This window comes from Rhinolophus sinicus, chromosome 18 (assembly GCF_057876585.1).
Source record: "Rhinolophus sinicus isolate RSI-liver-muscle chromosome 18, RSI-T2T, whole genome shotgun sequence".
Lineage (NCBI taxonomy): Eukaryota > Metazoa > Chordata > Mammalia > Chiroptera > Rhinolophidae > Rhinolophus > Rhinolophus sinicus.
The window spans coordinates 52,739,234-52,761,157 of record NC_142518.1 but is presented as its reverse complement, the minus strand read 5'-3'; the positions used below and the strand labels follow the sequence as shown (position 1 = coordinate 52,761,157).

Below are 21,924 nucleotides of genomic sequence, written 5' to 3'. Positions count from 1 at the left end.
TCTATATGACAAACGGAAATTATTTCAAAATATCTCAATTAGAAAGGTTTCACGAGATGAAGTTATGAAAATGGCAGTGTAAGGTGAACCTCTTGAAACCTCCACTGAAATTTACAACAAATTGAACAGCTATAATTCTACAAATGACTCCCTGCACAGCCCACAGGCAAGACTAAGAGACTCGCAACTGAAATCATCTAATGTATAATGGAACCTATTTGTAACATAGAATCAAAAAATAAAATTTAAAAAGTGACTTTATACAGGTAAAGTATAAAATTTATACAGGTAAAAAAAATTTGGGTGAGCAGCGGGAGGAGGGAAAAGGGAAGTGCGAAGACGAAGGCCGTGTTGGCACAGGATGCAGACCAGTGCTCGGAGCTCCAAGCTCACTGCATTCTGGAGCTACCACACCCATGGGAGAGGGAAGGATTCAGACTGCTGGTGCTCCACTTATGGCCCACAGTGCCACCTGAGAGGTCAGCATATAACACGGCTGAACCCAACATCCTGGCAAAGACCATGGAGAAAAGACTGAAGGAAGAAAGGGGAGAACGGTGGTTTAAGCCCTCACTGCCAAGCAGAGGACAGAAGCAATAGGCACTGAGCCAAGCCACCCCCACCCTTCCAGAGCTTGTCCTACCCCCACCTGTCCTGTACTAGAAGCAGAATTGTAGCAGTGTCAGATCAAAAGAACAGAATATTTGCAGTTCTGAGAACTGTGGCCCACAGCCATGGACTCCCAGCCCAACAAGTGACAGCAGAGGGGAGGGAGCCCTGGGTGCAGGACTGGCTATGGTGGTGGTCGGCGACATTGCTCACAGCCAACTCTCACAACCCACACCGCCCCTGTCCACACCTATCAGGGTGGGTCCCTGGAGGGGTAAACAGAACCACTGAAAAACACAAGGGTTCTGAATCTGATGCAGGAAGAACTTAGGAATTCAGAAGCATTCCACATCCCCCAATGGAGGCAGTGCCCTGCGACCCAGGCAACCTGCTCACAGAAGAGAAGTCCACCTTCCAGGGAATCACCCCATTGTGTGAGAAGCTGGAACAGTGCAGTGAAAATATAACACTACAGTGTGAGAGAGAATAAAAGGCTGCAGTAGGAGAGAAAATAAAGCATTTTACCAACACCTACTGGAAAAGAAAGAAAAGACTGCCTACCAACCTGTTGCAGAACCCAGGAGATGCCTAGGAAGAAAATAACGATTCATTAATTATTATGAATAACCAAGGTAACAAGGCAGCTCCGAAAAAAAAAGAAAAGTGTCCAGAAAACGAAATTAAACACATGGAAATATGTCACTTAAATGACAGAATTCAAGACTGCAGTTCTGAAATTACTCAGCAAGATGCAAGAAAACACAGACCGGCAGTTTAATGAACTCAGAAACACAATAAAAAAAATGAACATTGTACCAAAGAGATTGAAATTTTAAAATGACCCAAATAGAATTTCTGTAGATTAAGAACTCAAAATGCAACGAAGAATCAAATAGCCAGCTTAGGTAATAGAGTTGACCAGATGGAGGAAAGAATCAGTGACACTGAAGATAGAAATCCAGAAATGACATGGATGGAAGAAGAAAGAGAATTGAGACTTAAAAGAAATGAAAGAATTCTACAAGAACTTTCTGACTCCATCAGAAAGAGGAATATAAGAATAATGGGCATTCCAGAAGGAAAAGAAGGAGAAAAGGGAACAGAGAGCATATTGAAACAGTCAATGAGAATTTCCCAAACTTGTGGAAAGAACTGGATCCTCAAATCCAAGAAGCAAATAGAACACCTAATTACCTCAACTCCAACAGGCCTTCTCCAAAGCACATTGTATTGAAGCTATCAAAAATCAACAACAAAGAAAGAATCCTCAAGGCAGCCAGGGAAAAGAAGATGGTAACCTACAAAGGAAATCTCATTAGGTTATCATCACATATTTCAGCAGAAACTCTACAAGCCAGGAGGTAGTGGACTAAAATATTCAAACTACTAAAAGAGAGAAATTATGAGCCAAGATTAATATATCCAGCAAAGATATCCTTTAAATATGAAGGAGGAATAAAAACCTCTACAGTCATACAGAAGGTGAGTGAATTTTCTAACATAAAACCTGCACTACAAGAAATACAAAAGGAGGCTATTCGACCACCATCAATAGGGACAATTTGTGGCAACCAAAACATAAAAAGAGGAGAGTAAAGGTCTGAACCGGAATATGGGAATGGAGAAAGTAAGCGTGCTGAAGAAAATGGAATATTCTAAATATCAAACTTTCTTTTACATAAACTTAAGGGTAACCACTTAAAAAAAAATCCAGAACTGAAATATGTATAGTAATAAAAGAAAAAACAGAGGGAAACTTCATAGAATACCACCACACAGAAATAATAGACAACAACAAAAAGGCAAAGAAACAATGGAGACACAGTCTTAACTGAAAACCAAAGACAGAATGACAGGAAATCCTCACATATCAATAATCACCCTAAATGAAAATGGACTTAACTCACCAATAAAATGGCACAGAGTAGCATATTGGATCAGAAAACTAAACCCAACCAAATGCTGTCTCCAAGAGACACATCTCACCTACAAGGACAAGCATAGACTCAAAGTGAAAGGGTGGAAATTGACACTCCAAGCAAATGATATTGAGAGAAAATCAGGTGCAGCCTTACTAATATCAGATGAAACAGACTTCAGGATTAAAAAAGGTAACAAGAGACAAAGACGGACATTTCATAATGGTAAAGGGGACTATATAACAAGAAGACCTAACAGTCATCAATCTTTATGCTCCTAATCCCGGAGCACCGAAATATACCAAGCAACTACTAACAGAACTAAAGGGAGAAATTGACCAAAGCACAATTATACTAGGGGACTTAATTACATCATTACCAGCTATGGATAGATCATCCAAACAGAAAATAAATAATGAAATAGAAGCCCTAAATGACACATTAGATGAAATGGACATAATTGACATTTATAGAGAGCTTCATCCTAGAACATCAGACTACACATTTTTTTTCTAGTGTACATGGCACATTCGCAATGATAGACCATGTCTTGGGACATCAGACTAGCCTCAGCAAATTTAAGAAGACTGAAATCATACCAAGCATATTCTCTGATCACAAGTCTTTGAAATTGGATGTAAACTGCAAAAAAAGAAAAAGAAAAAACACAAATATATGGGAAATTTATATCATTACAGGCTTATCTCAAGAAACAGAAAAATCTCAGATAAATAACCTCATGTTACACCTTAAAGAACCAGAAAAAGAAGAACAAATAAAACCCAATATCAGCAGAAGAAAGGAGATAATAAAAATCTGAGTAGAACTAAATGAAATCGAGAACGAAAAGACAACAGAAAAAATTAATGTAACAAACAGCTGCTTCTTTGAAAAGATTAATAAAATTGAAAACCCTTGACTAGACTCACTACAATAAAAAGAAAAAAGACACAAATACAGAAAATCAGAAATGAAAGAGGGGAAGTTATCACAGAAGCCACAGAAATACAAAGGATCATCCAAGAATGCTATAAAGGAATATATGCCACCAAATTAAATTACCTAGAAGAAATGGACATGTTCTTAGAAACATATAGCCTTCCTAGGCTGAATCATGAAGAATTCAAAAATCTAAATGGACTGATCACCAGTAAGGACATTTAATAAATCATCAGAATCCTTCTGAAAAGCAAAAGTCCGGGAATAGATGGCTACACTAGGATCTTACACCTGCCCTGCTCAAATTCTTCCAAAAAAATGGAAGGAGAGACAGTACTCCCTAACTCATTTTATGAGGCCAACATTACCCTGATACAAAAACCTGGTAAGGAAAATCCAAAAATGAATATTAGAGACCAAAATCTCTGAATATAGATGAATACAGATGCAAAAATCCTAAACAAAATTTTAGCAAATCGAATCCAACAATGCATTAAAAAGATTATATATAATGACCAAGTGGGGTTTATCCCACGGGCACAAGGATGGTTCAACACATGCAAGTTCATCAATGTGATACATCACATAGACAAAAAAAAGGACAAAATCATATGATTATACTGATAGATACAGAAAAAGCATTTAATAAGACACAACACATATTTATGATTAAAATATTTAATAAAATGGGTATAGAAGGAAAATGCCTGAACATAACAAAGCCCATATATGACAAACCTTCAACTACTATCATAATTAACGGTGAAAAACTGAAGCCCTTTACCCTATGTTCAGGAACATGACAGGGCTGTCCCCTCTGCTTTTCAACACAGTATTGGAAATCCGAGCCTGAACAACCATGGAAGAGAAAGAAATAAAAGGCATCCAAACAGGGAATGAGAAAGTGAAGTTGTCACTTTTTGCAGATGACATGAGGCTATACATAGGAATCCCTAAAGACTCCACCAAAAAGCTTTTAGAAACAATAAACGAATACAGTCAAGTTGCCAGGTACAAAATCAACATACAAAAGTTCATTGCATTCCTATACACTAACAATGAAATCTCAGAAAAGGAATTTAAACAATTCCTTTTGCAATTGCAACTAAAAGAATAATATACCTAGGAATAAATTTAACCATGGAGGTGAAAGACCTATATGCTGAAAACTATAAGACACTTTTGAAAGAAATTAGGAACACAAAGAAATGGAAAGACATTCCATGTTCATGGGTTGGAAGAATCAACATAGTTGAAATGACCATATTATCTAAAGCAATATACAGATATAATGCAATCCCCATCAAAATCCCAGTGGTATTTTTAAAGAAATAGAACAAAAAATCATCAGATTTGTATGGAAACACAAAAGACCCCGAATAGCCAAAGCAATCTTAAGAAAAAAGAACAATGCTGGAGGTATCACACTCCCTGACTTCAGCTTGTACTACAGGGCAACAATAATCAAAACAGTATGTTATTGGCAGAAAAACAGACACACAGACCAATGGAATAGAACTCAGAACCCAGAAATAAACCCACATTAATATGGACAGATAATTTTCAACAAAGAGCCAAAAACATACAAAGGAGAAAAGACAGCCTCTTCAATAAATGGTGTTGGAAGAATTGGATAGCCACGTGCAAAAGAATGAAACTATACTGCTATCTGTCACCATGTACCAAAATTAACTTAAATTGATCAAAGACATAAACATAAGTAATGAAATAATAAACTGCGTAGAAGAAAACATAGGTTAATAAGCTTATGGACCTTGAGTTCAAAGAGGATTTCATGAATTTGCCTTGAAACGGAAGGGAAGTAACGGCTAAATAAATGAATGGGACTATATTAAACATAAAAGCTTCTGCACAGCAAAAGAAACCACCGACAAAACAAAGAGGCAACCAACGGAATGGGAGAAGATTTTTTAAAACAACACCTCCGATAAGGGGCTAATATCCAAAATATACAAGGAACTCATACAACTCAACAAGAAAACAAAGAATCCCAATAAAAAATGGGCAGAGGACCTGAAGTGACATTTCTCCAAAGAGGACATACAAATGGCAAATAAACATATGAAAAAATGCTGAACAACACTAATCATCAGATAAATGCAAATAAAAACCACAATGAGATATCACCTCACCCCAGTCAGAACGGCTATCATCAACAAGACAAATAATAAGTGCTGGAGAGGCGGTGGAGAAAAAGGAACCCCCATACACTGCTGGTGGGAATGAAGATTAGTGTAGCCTTTATGTAAGGCAGTGTTGATGTTCCTGAAAAAATTAAGAATATAATTTACATATGACCCAGCAATCCCTCTTTTTCGTATATACCCCAAAAATCTTAAAACACTTATCCATAACGATATATTTGCCCTGATGTTCATTGCAGCTTTATTTACTGTGACAAAGACATGGAAAGAACCAGTGTCCTTCAATAGATGAATGGATAAAGAAGTTGTGGTATATATACACAATGGCATACTATTCTGGCATAAGAAAGCATGAAATAGTGCGGTTTATGACTACAGGGATGTATCTTGAGATTATTGTGCTAAATGACATAAGTCAGACAGGAAAAGTCGAGAAACATGTGATTTTACTGATATGTGGTATATAAAACTGAAAACTACAAAGGAACAAGACAAACAAACAAAAAAACAAAAACTCATAGACACAGACAATCATTTAGTGGTTACCAGAGGGTAAGGAGGTAGATGAGTGTAAAAGGGATCAAATATATGGTGATGGAAGGAAAACTGACTCTGGGTGGTCGGCATACTATGTTATATATAGATGATGTATTCCAGAATTGTACACCTAAAACCTATGTAATTTTACTAACAGTTGTCATCTCAATAAACTTTAATAAAAAATAATAAAGCTAACACACAATATTATATTAATTTCAGGTTTACACAACAGTTATACCATTGAGAACATTTCTTTAAATCAATAGTTATTCCATTGAGAACATTTGTTTAAATCAGCATTGTATGCTTGGTTATAATTAGGTTCTTGTTCTCTGACAGTTGAGTACATAGTGTTTTTCGTCCTTTATAACACCTTACTATTGACGTTTTAAATGAGTGGTTCTTCAATTCAACTTTTAAAGTTTTGAAAAAGTGAACTTTAAATTTGTGGATTTTATGTTTCTGTGTACTTGGTCTCTATTATGTACAATACAGTATAATTTAATCTTGAATACTACACTTTGAAAAGAGACGAACCATAGTCATATACAACGTGAGCTGTATTTACACGTAAACTATTTTGATCCTTTTTTTGCTGAACCAATTTAATATAAAACATTTAATAAATTGAGAGAAAAAGTAACTGAATCAGATATCTTACAGAGTTGACACGTTTTCATATTAAAATGTCCAATTCAATTTAAAATATTTTTTCTTTAAAAATAATGTATTAGTTTCTGTTCACAAGGTACAATAGGGAAAGACAATCAATACCTATGACTCCTTGGTTGCCTGTTAATACCCTTGTGTAACACCAGGGTCATGGGGACTCCAAGTGTTCTCTCACACCCTAACTGCTACAGAATATATCAGAGTGTCCGATCATGTGGGAAATTTAAATTTGTGCTTTCCAGCTCACTTGCAAATACTGAAAATGAACTGCCTGTTCCAACTGTGGATTTCCTAAAACTTTTATGAACAAGGTTACAGGCAAATTATTCCTGCTATCATGCCGAGTCTCATGTAGGGTCTAAGCTTCTGCTCCCACATAAGAACGCAATATGATGAGGCCAAAAAGGAACACCAACGGAGCCACAGATAGGGGAATCATACCATTACATTCTCACTAGCGGCTGGGCGAGACGCACGAAGTAGGAGCCACACAATCCGCAATCCGCCGTCCACTTTTCTACCTGCCAACCAGCCCACCAAGCAACGTAGTCATGGCACTTACATCAGCAGCCAATTGGCCAATGGGCTACAGCCAATGGCCAATCACCACCTGAGCCAGCACCCCCCACCCCATGCGAGGCCGAGAGCCTGGAAACTGCTCTCTGGACTCTATCCTCACACTCCACCCCTCCAGGGTCTCGCCTCACAATCTACACGACAAGCATCTTCCACGAGGGGCCCTGTGTCAGGAACCCAGCTCATGAAAAAAAAAAAAAAAGATCCAGGGTTTCTCATAAACAAAACTGCAGTCTGCGCCAGTGTCAACCAGGGCCAAACCCTCTGCACATTAGAAGGTGACCAATGTATGCACAGTTCTAAGAGGGGCCTCTTGTCCCTGCTTATCCCCTCTGACTGGGTACCTTGGGCCCACCCCTAATCAAGCTGAAAGGAGTCAGCCTCAATCAGCCACATGAAGACCTGGAGGGCCATAGGTGGCGCTTTCACTGACTTCTCCTTTAGGCTTTGCCGGAATTGCTGTTCTGGATGCAACTGTTTCCAAATTTCCAACAAGAGTGCATTGGGTTGTCAGTCTATTTTTTCCTGATCAACCACAGCTGCCACGAGATCATGCCACATCTATGCGCATGTTACTCTCTGAGGCCCATGACCTCGCCCCCTTACTTTTGATTTGGGCTTCCAGGTCTCAACTTCTTCGACCTCCTGTCTTAACTTCCTTTGCCGTCAGCTTTCAACATCCCCTAGGGTGGCCATGGCAATAGTAACTTCACGGATCCGCCGCCCCACATAGGATGTAAGAATGGCAACCAAGGATCCAAAAGCACTTGCAGGTGCAGTATCCAAAACCAGATCTTTCATGCTGGTTGTAAAACACTTGTCATCTGGCCCCCGCATATTAGGGTTGAAGATAACATGTCTCATACCCATTTCATGGATGATTTGAGTAAGTTCAGTATACGACTGCCATTTACTCACAGTGTCTGGCAGCTCGCCAGCCTGTCCCCATACTGTGCATACTGCATCAGTGAGCCACTCCATTAGAGAGTGGTTGCCCTGGTTGTGGGCCAACCTATGGCAGTTCTGTATCCTTTGTCATAGGGACGGATGCCCCATCATGGAGGCTAGCTTTTCCATTTTGCCAGGGGAGTAGAGAATGATGTCTACACCCTCATCTCATAAACGTAATAGCCAAGCCGAGATTGACTCTCTAGGGCACTGTCAGCATCGCCTCCCCAGCTCCTGCAGCTCAGTGGGAGTGTAAGGGGTGTAGGTTGTGAACTCAGTCACAGCTGGGTTGCTGACAGCAGTGCCCCCAGGGCCCAAAGGTTTCTCATGCTTTACCTTTTGCTTCATAATGGGCGGGGCTTGGGAGTTGGGAGTTACATTGTCTCCATTCGCATCATCCATCTCTGCCTCAGAGTCTCCACTGTGGGGCTCATCCTCTAACAGGCGGACCCGAGCTTCCAACGCCTCCCACTGGGACACCTGGTCCGGCACCTGGGCTATTCTAGCAAGCCCTTCCTCCGAGTTATGATGCACTGCGGTGAGAACCTCCTCCAACCTACGGTCCCGAGCTTCCAGTGCCTCCCCCTCAAACTTCCAGTGCATCCCCCCAGGGCTGCTGGTCCTGCACCTGAGCTATTTCATTAAGCATGTCCTCCATGTTGTGATGCAACGCGGTGAGGAACATCCAGCCCACAAGGCCGGCTGTACCCTTCGCCTCCTCCGGCAACCGCTCAGCTAGAACCTGCAGGGTCCTCTCCATGCTGGGTGGAGAGCCATCCATGTTCTCCCACCCCTCCTCGGGGGTCCCACTTCTGAGAACAGTGGCTACCGGGTACCACACACTGTGTAGGGGCCACATGTCCTCCTGCCCAGAGTCAGATGCCATTCCTACCTGGCAGGAGTCCTGCTTGCCATGCCAGGCATCTGACTGGGTGGAGGACTCAGTGCAAGATGTCCATAAACCTTGGAGCCTACAGCAGCAGCAGATTACCAAAAGGAAGGTGACGCCTTCTATGGCCAAGTGGGTGGTGTGCCATCTGGAGGTTCGAGTCTCCCAGGCAGACCATGGTTCCCGTTCCTGGTGCAGCTCCTCACGGGCCTTCTGAAACTGAGCTTTCATATGTATAAACTGCTCCATTACCTTATGGGGAGTTTTGGTCGACACCAAACCCTGCTCGCTGCACCATATGTCATGCAGGGAGTCATGCGGGGTCTCTGGGCCTGCTCCCCACACCAGAACGCAGGACATGGTGAGGCCAAAAAGGAACATCAATGGAGACATAGATAGAGGAGTCATACCACTATATTCTAGCTGGCGGCTGGGCAAGACATGAAGTAGGATCCACACGATCCGCAATACGCCGTCCACTTTTCTGCCTGCCAACCAGCCAACCAACCAACGCAGGCACAGCAGTTACATCAGCAGCCAATTGCCCAACCAGCTACCACCAACGGCCAATCACCACCTGAGCAAGCATCCCACACACATGCGAGGCTGAGAGCCTGGAAAATGCTCTCTGGGACTCTGTCCCCACACCTGCCCAGATCTTAGAGCCATTAAAACTTTTAAAAAGGCTTTTCTTAAAAACAGTAGTGACTAAGGCCCCTCTGTGTTCCTAGCCTTCTAAAGCCCAGGCTGCTTGTGGCCCCTGGAAGGCAGCCCCTGGGGATCACCCGCATCCGAGGGTAGTGATGGAGGAAGGGCAGGCCAAACCAAACATGAGGAATTAAAGTCAATTTTACTGGGCTCAGACCAGGAGTCTATGGGTCTTAAGGACCTCTGTGTATCTGTCAGTTTTCTTCTCCACATTCTTTTTGGCCTGTTTCTGTAGCCTCATGAGCCGTATTTTCTTTTGGTAATGGATCTTGGCCTTCTGCTTCTTCTCTGCCAGAGTGACTGTAACTACCTGGCACTTCCAGCCAACCTCATGAGCCAGGTAAACAAACTTGCATGTAGGCTTCAGATGCACAACCTTGAGGGCAGCAGGAACCACCACTCTCTTTGTTTTGTCATAGGGATCCCATCAAACACCTTAAGGCACTCCTGGCTGGCCTGGCCGGGCTTGGTCTTGAGGGGCAGCATGCCTTGTATGGTTCAACAAAAGATGCAGCTGGGAACTCAGAAGTGGTAGGGGCCTCAGGATGGGTTGGTGTTCATCCGCTTGTGGAGGAAGGCCAGGCACTTCAACTTCTTTGTGTAGAAATTGCCAGAAATGTTGATGCCTTCATAGCACATGACCACCACCTTCTGTCCCAGCAGTACCTGTTTGGCCATGATGGCCGCCAGGGAGACCAGGAGATGGCCTCGGCCATCGAGCAACAGGACCTGCCCCTCCGCCATCTTTGGCAGCCTCCTGGGAATGCTGTCCAATTAATTTTTAAAGACCCAAATCTGTGTGTGCATCTGTGTGTGACAGAGTCAAGTGCATATAAAACTTGAAGCTATCTTTGACATTTCTACCAGGGAGTGTAATACAAATATCAAATATTTTTATATATAAAAAGAATTTCTATAGCAATGAACTATTATTTTAAATTGAATTACAACTGGAAAATTCAATTATTGCTTTCCTTTGGTTGATTCCACCCTTCTACCTTTGTCAAATTGTACATCTGGGAAGTAGGTGACATCTATTCCTAGTACTTTAAGAAATATGTAGCTTTATGAATCCTTCTGACATTGTATTTTATGTGCAGAAAAATGTCATTCTATGCTGTAGTATCTCCATATACGAACAAGGAATTTACACACAAATATATTTAACTGCCTTTTATCTCTTATTTACCATTAGTGTTATGCATATAGCAATATCTTAAACCTTGTTCAAATTCATTTAGAAGTACCAGGATAGATAGAGCTGTATCCTGTTATTTAGGGTTTAATAGATATCACTGTTTTTTTATACCTTTTGAATAAGCGCAATATATTTTTAACATGGTAATCAAAGATAATTAATAGGCAGGGATATGTTTTCCAAATTGTACATAGTATTTGAAATGAGCTCCATCGTTTATTTTTGCAATTAGCTTTTTGGGCTTCAACAGTATTCTAGAGATGGGTACAACCTAAAATTTAGGGGAAATGTACGTGTGATAACTATGCAAACAAAGCACAATCCAAATAGTCAATCACTCTTTTAAGACCTAACTTACTATTAAATACCTGAAGCTGAAAAGCCATGCAGAAATATCCATCACAGACAAGGCAGATTCTCTCCTTTCATGAGGAAGATAAAAATACCTCATGGGAGCTACTGTCCTTTTCCATTACTAAAAGCACAGAGAAGCCTCTAAAATTTAACCATTTGCTATAACAATCACAACTTGTTTCATGAATCATTAATCATGGCTACACATATTTTTACATGCATGGCAAAAATGATCTATAGTTACATACATTGGGAATAAAGATTTGGCCTAAAAATATAAACCCTCAAATGTAGATATATGAATATTGTTTTCCAAAAAGACATCTTGACAGTTCTCACAAGTTGGAAAGCAAGCACCACACGTCAGCGTAAATCAGAAAGGAGAAAAGTGCAATTAAACATACCTTAGGAGTAGAGCCAGCTTATGTTAAAAAATGAACAAAGTCTCACATAGTCTTAGAACCTCATTTAACTTTAATTAAGTAGGTGTTTTATCAAGATTGAAAAAACAAGGAGAAACTTAAAGTGAGTCTCCAGTGACTTAAGGTTTCTTTCTGTATGATGTAAACATAAATAAGTTTCCTTTTACTTTCTGATTATTTCTGAGCTATCATCTCCCCTCACCTCTGTAATTCAGGCATTGGTAAGGGGAAACTCTCCATTAAGTCATAGTAAGGGAAAAGGGAAATCCCCATTAGCTTGAAGTGTGGGCATTATCAATTAAAATAAAGAAATCATCATGGAGAATATGAAAATAGGAAAATGATATAATTACAAATTCTGTGTATTATTGTGGTTCAACAATTGTGACAAGGCATGTAAATGCAAATTCAATTCCACTGATTGGGGTCTCAAGTAATATGTTCCATGACAACTGTGTGCTTGTGAACAAAAAAGACTGTTATGTATCATATTTAGACAGTGTATCTATATTTATTTTACTCAGCAAAATAAACTCTAACACCTTCTCTAGCGCTGGCAGAATAAAATGAATCTTTTATTTTTCATTCAAAAGTATAAAAGTATAAAATGTGTTTTGTTTTTATTTAAACCTCTAGTTGAATGTTTCTATGTTGGCACTAGATTGGTGGTATTGTTTGAAGATTTGTCAAATGCTCATTAAAGGCAATGATGATGCAAGAAAATTATTTCTGGAGGAAAATATTATTTACTGCATTAGTCTTAAATTTGTTCTTAGTTCCTGTTCACTATATAAAAAAGGTTTTCCAATCCAATAGCCACAATGTCATCTCACAATCGGCACATGAGGTATTCACAGCAAAATGTTTCTTTCAAGTATTTACAAGTGGTTTGTAAACAATTAACCCAGACTACTGTGAGCATTTGAGATGTTTTTTTATTATTCTTTTATCACAAAATCAGTAAGAATTTTCGTCAGACTAATTTGGACATGCTGTTTCCATCCACATCCTCATCCATCACTTAGAGTAATTAGTTTGGCCGCCTCCTTATCATGATGATAACCATGACACCAGCACTGACTGCTTGGAGCTTGGTTCCTGCAGGTCGCAGATGTATCAGCAGTGATATAATCATTATCAAGCACTCACAACCTAATGGGCAGCAGCTTGCTCTTTAGGCCCATACGTGCATGCGCATCTCTACGCTGTTACTTACTATTCAAGGAACTTCTGGTACTGCTCTCTGAGCTTCAGTTTCATGGGAAAGAAAAGAGAGCCAAGATGCATATTTTGTTCATTTCAATTCTGTAACCCCACATCCAAGTAGTTATTTACCTGCCTCTGCTCCTTTCTGCCTTCCTATCTCCTACCCTTCCCCAAAGCCCATGACCAAGGTTTATGTGATGACATAAAGTTTAAATGAGTTAGTTAATACTCTAAAAGTCCTTAAAGCCATGTGTGCCCTGAGGTAATATATGATTATATTGTGATTGTCATAATAATATTTTAAAATATTTTGGATGGGAGCATATGTAGGAAGGACAAAGTCTAAATGTGAATTCAGCATTTCCTTGGTAGCAAGCAGCACTGTACTTTAGAAGTTTTATACTGCCACAATATTTCTAGTGTTTGCTCAGCTTAATAACATGGACTGAGCACATTATTATCCTGTTTAAATTTATTCATGTCATCTGGAACATTTTATATCTTCACTGTACTTAATGAAAACATACACTTCATTCCATAGTTAACTCAAGTCCCACCTCCTCCATAAAGCCTTTTGTGACTACACAATCCATTCCACCTGCATTCACAGCACCAAATGCCTATACTAGTCATTTGCAAAGTAATCCTTTCCTGCCCTGTGACATTCCACTTTTTGATGTTCTTATTGTTCCTAAAATGTAAAGTCTCTATAAGAAGAACTCTGTATTACACCACTCTACTATCTTATAACACCTAGAACACTTCTTTGCTCTGCTTTGCAGACATCGTAGTTTCACAATGATTATTTCTTGATTATGTTTTACTCTATTCTCTTTTGTACAAGGTAATGGTATAATAAGATTGATTTCTCTAAATTTCATATACAAAACACCCTGTAACATGACTTTATACTCATCACATACACATAAATGCATCATCATTTGTGCGCATATATGCATGCATACACACTCTTATAAATAATACCATCATGAATATAGTTTCTTTTCTCAAAGAACTCCCATTAAATAGAACTCATCTAATGCCTCCCACTTACCACTTCCACTGAAATTATAGTTTGCAGTTTGTTAGTGGGGAAGCACTATGTAAAGGATTGGAGTCAACTGTGTTCAGAAATGCCACTGATTGTCTTTATTATTGGAATAACAAACCCTCAAAATATAATAGCAAGCAATATGATCATTGCCCTTGGCAGCATCATTAAACTGGGCAGTGAACTACTTCAAATAGCTGTGAATGTTAAACATTAGTTCAGCCTTAAGTAGGTTGATCTTTAACAGCCAAATGTGCACTGCAGTCTATCTGAACATTAAAAGCACCTTTCAAACTTAATTTTACAGAAATGTTAATGACCAGAATAAACTATTGAAGGCAGAAAAGTAATTATTTCAACAGGTGAAGGGAAACAGTAAATGAAGAATGATGTTTTAAAAACGGTGGCAGTAACTTATCTCTTTTTAAGGAAATGTCCTAAACTCAAAGCACCATGGAGATATTTCAGCTGTTATTTACATAGGAATTATTTTCATTTGCAAATACAATTCTCAGGGAAAAAAATTAACAGCTTTTCTAAACTTGAGCTATTAAGTGAAACATCATGGGAATATTTGTTTTCAAAGTGGAACTTAATTAATTTTTAAATGCCTAATTTAGACACTTTCTAAGCAATGAGAAACAGGAATAAATCACAAAGAGATAAATAAGCATGATCAGAAAGGGAAAAATTACAAAAGCTTATGCTAAAAGGCTCTGATATGTGGTAGTGTTGTGGTCATAAAGATACTGACAGTGAGATATAGGTCTAATGAGTTTTATTGCCTCTTCCCAATATCACCAATAGGTGACTCTGAGAATGGCTGAAATATTAAACAAATAGACAAAGAACATAAATATTAAAAAAATATTACAGTCTTGGAATTGTTCTCATTTTTCCTATGCTGCTGTTTACCAGTGGATAGTTCAAGATGTAAATTTAAAACATAAAAGCGTCAAAATAATCAAATCATGATATTGAAAAATACTTTGAAAGAAACTGAATGATTATTTGCTAAGAAAATATTTGGGCTAAAATAGATTTGTGGTAAACCAAGCCTAAAGCATATGCATTATATATAAACAAAATAGTTTTTGACACTTCATTCTATCAGAATGTTTTCCTTCAGGAACAATGTTATTATGTTGCAGTAAAACCAATACTTAAATTTTACTCTGAAAATTCCATACAGAAATTCAAACAATGAAAAGTAAGCCAATTACCAGGTGTTCTTGTATCTGAGGAATTTATATTTCTCGCCAAAATTTATGATTCTTTCTTAAACACTATGAGAAACTTTTACAGTTCCTACTAAGAGTAAAAACTGGAACACTTTTCAGAGAATTAAATGGGTTCTAGTCTCTTTAAAAGATTTAAGATCTTCTTAGATACCTCCGCGCTGTGAGAGCCAAGGGGAGGAGGAAGTGAATGCACAGGCTATAGCGCAAAAGAAGAAAGATGAGGCAGAGGTCCAAGTAAACCGCTAGCTTGATCACCTGTGGAAGCCACAGGAGCAGAAATGAGGAAAGCCAGAGGCCAGGAACACTGTAACAAATTGGTGGACTACGTGCCTGATGTCCAGGACTTCTAAATGGATCTAGAACATACATTGCCATCTGTTCCCCGCAACCACCTTTTGAGAGACCCACTTTGCTCATACAAAAACAGTCTTTTGCTCTGGACCTGTGACATTCTGGACAAGTTCTGTCCTCAGTTGTGGCTGACTGTAACGTATACAATAAATTACCTGTTGTTTTAGCTGAAGAAAAATAAAAGATTTAAAAATGAGGTGAGCTAGTTACCCACATAGATTGGTCCTTTGAATTAGAAAGAATTATAACCACAGAAGTACTTTAAGGTTGGATTTGTGGAGGAAATTTTAGTTTTCTTAGCTAGATTTTCAGCTCCTGATAAGTAGGAGATAGACCTGTTTAGTTCTTGTACTTCCACAGAAGCAGCTGATCAAATGGTCAATGTGTGTGGGCTAATAGGATGATTTCCTTAAAAGAACAATAACACAAATATGACTGTCTTATATACTACAGTAGAAAATCTATCCTCAGGAGATCTAGAAATGTCTTTTAGTGATGATGATGTGACTATTTTAAGGCAATTTAGCCAGGATTTTGTTTGACACTGTGTGTTTAGTAAAGCCATTTCAGAACAGATTCTAGGCAATTGGAGTAGGCATACAACCCTAGTATATTTCTGGCAATTAGAAACAGAATAACAACACTGACAATGTATTTTTCCTGTATGTCTCCTAACCTTTCCAAATACAATTGACCCCTTGAATAATACAGAGGTCAGGAGCAATGACCCCTAAGCAGTCAAAAATCCTTGTATAAATTTTGACTCCCCAAAAACTTAAATACTAATATCCTACTGTTGACTGGAAAGCCGTAAGGATAACATAAACAGTCAACTAAAACATAGTTTGTATGTTATATGTATTACATACTATATTCTTACAATAAAGTACGCTAGAGAAAATAAAATGTTATTAAAAATTATAAAAGATAAAAAATACATTTACAGTGTTTATTGAAAAAACCTGCATATAAGTGCACCTGTACAATTCAAACCTGTGTTATTCAAAGGGTCAACTGTACAGCATTCTATCATCACTATTCCCAGATGTGGAGAAAATGAAAACACTCTTGCCTTATTTTTATAATGATTTCACAATCTCCATGTTTTCACAATTTTGCCAGTTATATATAATGAAGATTAATAAGTACTTTGCACTCGGCTTGTATAGCATGAATATCTCTATAAAGTTGATGTTTGGAACAAGGAGAAATAACCTAGTTTTGTAAACCCAGAAAAGGTGAGACTGACTTCTAGCTAGCTTCTTGTTAGCAGGACAACTAAATGCCTTAAGACAAATAGTTGTTTGTTTTGATAATTCAAACAGTTTTTAAGCATTATTGGTTGTTTTGGTGAGCACATCATAATAAGCACTATAGTAAGAGTAATAATTATAAGCGTGTCGTGTAATATGCTAAGCATTTTACATTCATTATCTCATTTTAATGCTCACAACAACAGCAAAAGATTGGTACTATTTATTCCCCCATTTTCTAGATGAGGAAACAAGCTATGAGAGGTTAAAGGACACTTGCCCAAATCACACAGTAAAGCTCAAAAGTGAACGCACTTCTGACTGTAGATTCTGAGCTCTTAACAACTGTCTCTTAACTACACACCATGCTTAGGTTTTGGTACACAGCACAAATAGACCAACATTTTACAGACTCATAAATTCATATTCTGAAAACGAACAGACACTGGGATGATCAGGCTTTGATCTTTTGGGTTTTCCTTACAACTAAGATTCTCAATTATGTTTGCTAGCTAATAGGGACATACCAAACCTATGTGTTTAAATAGGTGAATGGAACTCAGGAATTCAAGATAAAAAACCATCAGGATTACCTATATCTAGCAGTATACACATTTATTTAAAAACAATGTAGAATGCAGTCTTCCACAAAAGAAGCAGTGTCATGAGAAAACTTGGGTTTCAAGTTTTATAAATGCTGCATTTTCAATATTACAGTGTCAGTCTTCATTCACTCTTTGACAAGGTTGTCAATCAAATAGCAATCTAGTTTGTGAGACTTTAAACAAAGATCAAAGCAATGATACTGCTGAGTTAACATTATCTTCCCACTTAAACACTTTCATACTTTTGCATCAATATTAACTGTGAACTATTCTTTCAAAGGAAACAAATTGGTACAAATTTTAATATCTCTCTAGCCCACAGAAACTATACTTTGTAGATCTGCGTAAGATATTTGTGAAACAGTGGCTTGAATTTATATTTTTAGGAATTGTAATGTAGAAAATCTTTTCAGTGTTTATCTTTAAGTATATTGTATATTTTGTTTAAAAATAAGAGAATGCAGTTAAACATAGAATAGCATTATTTTCATTCTCATTTTAGATCAATCACAAACACTTGGCTAGATTCACTAAGGAAAAAAGAGAAAAGACACAAATAAAATCAGAAATGAAAGAAGAGAAGTTATGATGAATACCACAGAAATAAAAAGGATCATACAAGAATATTATGAAGGACTACATGCCACCAAATTCAATAACCTAGAAAATATGGACAAGTTCTTAGAAACATAAAACCTTCCTACACTGAATCACGAAGAAGTGGAAGATCTAAATAGACCAATCAAAAGCAAGGACATTGAAATAATCATGTAAAACCTCCTGAAAGGTAACAGCCCAGGGCTAGATGGCTTCATTTGTGAATTCTATCAAATATTAAAAGATGATTTAATACCTGTCCCCCTCAAACTCTTTCAGAAAATTGAAGAAAAGGCAATGCTTCCTAACTCATGTTATGAGGCCAACATTACCTGATACCAAAATCTGGTAAGGATAACACACAACACAAAACTACAGACCAGTATCTCTGATGAACACAGATACAAAAATCCTAAGCAAAATACTAGCATTGAAAACAACAATACATTAAAAAGATTATACATGATCATGTGGGATTCATTCTAGGGGCACACGGATGGTTCAATATACACAAATTGATCAATGTGATACACCACATAAACAAAATAAAAGACAAAACTCATGATTAGATCATAGATGAAAAAAAGCATTTCACAACATGCAAAATCCATTTATGACTAAAATACTTAATAAAATGGGTATAGAGGAAAAGTATCTCAAAGTAGTAAGGGCCACGTACAGCAAACCCTCAGCTAATGTCATACTTAATTATGAAAAACTGAAAGTTTCCCTTTAAAATCATGAATAAAAAATGGATAAATGGATGCCTCCGTTTACTAGTGTTATTCAACACAGTATTGGAAGTCCTAGTCAGAGCAATCAGACAAGAGAAAGAAATAAGAGTTATCCAAATCAGAAATTAAGAAGTTAAATGTTTTTTTTTAAACCATCATCACTTTTTGCAGATGACATGATTCTTTACACAGAAAATCCTAAAGACTCCACCAAAAAACTATTAGAAACAATGAACAAATAGAGTAAAGTTGCAGGATAGAAATCAATGTACAAAATCCATTGCGTCCCTATATACTAACAACAAAATTTCAGAAAAAGAAGTGAAAAAGAATTATTTTGCAATTGCAACAACAACAACAAAAAATACTTAGGAACAAACTTAAAGGATGTGAAGAACCTATACACTGAAAACTACAAGACATTATTAAAAGAAATGGAAGACACAATGAAAGGGAAAGATATTTTCTGTTCATGGATTGGAATAATCAGCATAGTTAAAATGGCCACATTACCCAAAACAATATACAGATTTAATGCAATTCCCATCAAAATCCCAATGGCATTTTTTAAAGATATAGAACAAAAAAAGTATTAGAATTGTATGCAATAACAAAAGACCCTGAATAGCCAAAGCAGTCCTGAGAAAGAAAGAACAAAGCCAGAGGTATCACTCTCCCTGACTCCAAACTGTACAACAAAGTGACATTAACTAAAACAGCATGGTATGCCCAGAAAACCAGATACACAGACCCATGTATCAGAATTGAGAACCCGGAAATAAACCTATATATATATATATATATATATATATATATATATATATATATATATATATATATATATGGTATGTATATATACACATTATTCAACAAAGGAGCCAAAAACATACAATGGAGAAAAGAAAGTCTCTTCAGTAAACGGTGCAGGAAAAAGTAGAAAGCCACGTGCAAAATAATAAAATTAGACTATCTGTCACCATATACCAAAATTAAGTCAAAATGAATCAAAGACCTAAATATATACCTGAAACAATAAACTGTATAAGAGAAAACATAGGTACTAAACTTATGGACCTTGATTTTAGAGAGGATTTTATGAATTTGATCTCAAAGGCAAGGTAAGTAAAAGCAAAAATAAATGCATGGGATTATATCAAACCAAAAAGCTTCTGCACAGCAAATGGAACCATCAACAAAACAAAGAGGCAACCAAATGAATGGGGGAAATATTTGTAAACAACACTTCTGATGATGGGCTAATATCCAAAATATAAGGAACTCATACAACTCAACAACAAAAAGACAAACAATCCAATTTAAAAAATGGGCAGAGGACATGAACAGAAACTTCTCCCAAGAAGACATACAGACAGCCAACAGATATATAAAGAGATGCTCAACTTCAGTAGATATTAGGGAAACGCAAATCAAAACCTTAAAGAGGTACTGCCTCATACCTGTTAGAATGGTTATTATTACGAAGACAAGTAACAACAAGTGTTGGAGAGGCTGTGGAGAAAAAGAACCCTCATACACTGCTGTTGGGAATGTCAATTGGTACAGCCACTGTGAAAAACAGAATGAAGGTTCCTCAAAAAATGAAGAATAGGGCCGGCAGGTGGCTCAGGCGGTTGGAGCTCTGTGCTCCTTACTCCGAAGGCTGCCAGTTTGATTCCCACATGGGCCAGTGGGCTCTCAACCACAAGGTTCCCGATTCAACTCCTCGATTCCCGCAAGGGATGGTGGGCTCTGTCCTCTGCAACTAACAACGCCAACTGGACCTGGAGCTGAGCTTCACCTTCCACAACTAAGATTGAAAGGACAACAACTTGACTTGGAAAAAAATCCTGGAAGCATACACTGCTCCCCAATAAAGTCCTGTTCCCCTCCCCCAATAAAATCTAAAAAAAAAATTAAAAAATGAAGAACAGAATTAGCATATGACCCAGCAATCCCTCTCCTGGGCATCTACCTAAAGAATCTGAAAACATTTATCCATAAAGATATACATACCACTATGTTCTCTGCAGCATTATCACGGTGACGAAGATAAGAAAACAACCAGTGTCCTTCGATAGATGATTGGATAAAGAAGAGGTGGTACATATATACAATTAAGTATTACTCCACTACAAGAAAAGGTGAAATACTGACATTTGTGCAACCTGAATGGATATTTTGATTATAATGCTAAGCAAAGCAAATCAAACAGAGAAAGTCGAGAACATATGATTTCACTGATATGTAGGATATAAAACTGAAAGCTATAAATAAACAAAACAAAGAAATAATTACTCATAGACACAGACAACAGTTTAGTGGTTATCAGAGGGTAACAGTGGCAGGGGAAAGGTAGAAGAGGGAAAAGGGCGTCAAATATATGGTTATGGAGGGAGAACTGACTCTGGGTACTAAACACTCAATGCAGTATATAGATGATGTATTATATTGAATTGTACCCTTCCAATTTATATAATTATATTAACAGATGTCACCCCAATAAATTTAATTAAAAAATTTAAAAAATCATTTTAATAAGCAAATAAGTTCAGCAAGCAAAAACAATAGAAATACAACACTGGCAGACACATCATCAAGTTGACTTGTAAGCAAAACTGAGCCTGAACACTGTCATTGCAAGCCTCAGTTTTAAGCAAGCCATAAAGCATTTCTATGATGCTCATAAGAAAAACCCATGACTATTTTTGCTCTGTTTCTCAAAAGTGTCACCTGGTAAATGTGGCTGTAAACACAAAAATCTACCACAAAAAATAAAATAGCTAATATATGGATTTAAGCATGAACCAATGTTATATAGTAAGAGGATATTAGCTTTTATCATGGAACTATGCACTGAATATTTTACAAATTTCTCTGTACTTCTCTAGTATTTGATAAGTACCATGGGGGGGGGGTATGATGAAGCATTAGGCACTAATACATCAAC

The 21,924-nt window shown here is 37.7% G+C and overlaps 1 protein-coding gene and 1 pseudogene across 3 annotated transcripts in view; both read right to left on the bottom strand.

Annotated features, from left to right (window-relative positions):
* Positions 1–21,924, bottom strand: part of DACH2 (dachshund family transcription factor 2) — a 678,262-nt gene that overhangs the window by 45,700 nt on the left and 610,638 nt on the right. The window lies entirely within an intron of this gene.
* Positions 10,117–10,709, bottom strand: LOC109436025 (large ribosomal subunit protein uL13 pseudogene; annotated as a pseudogene).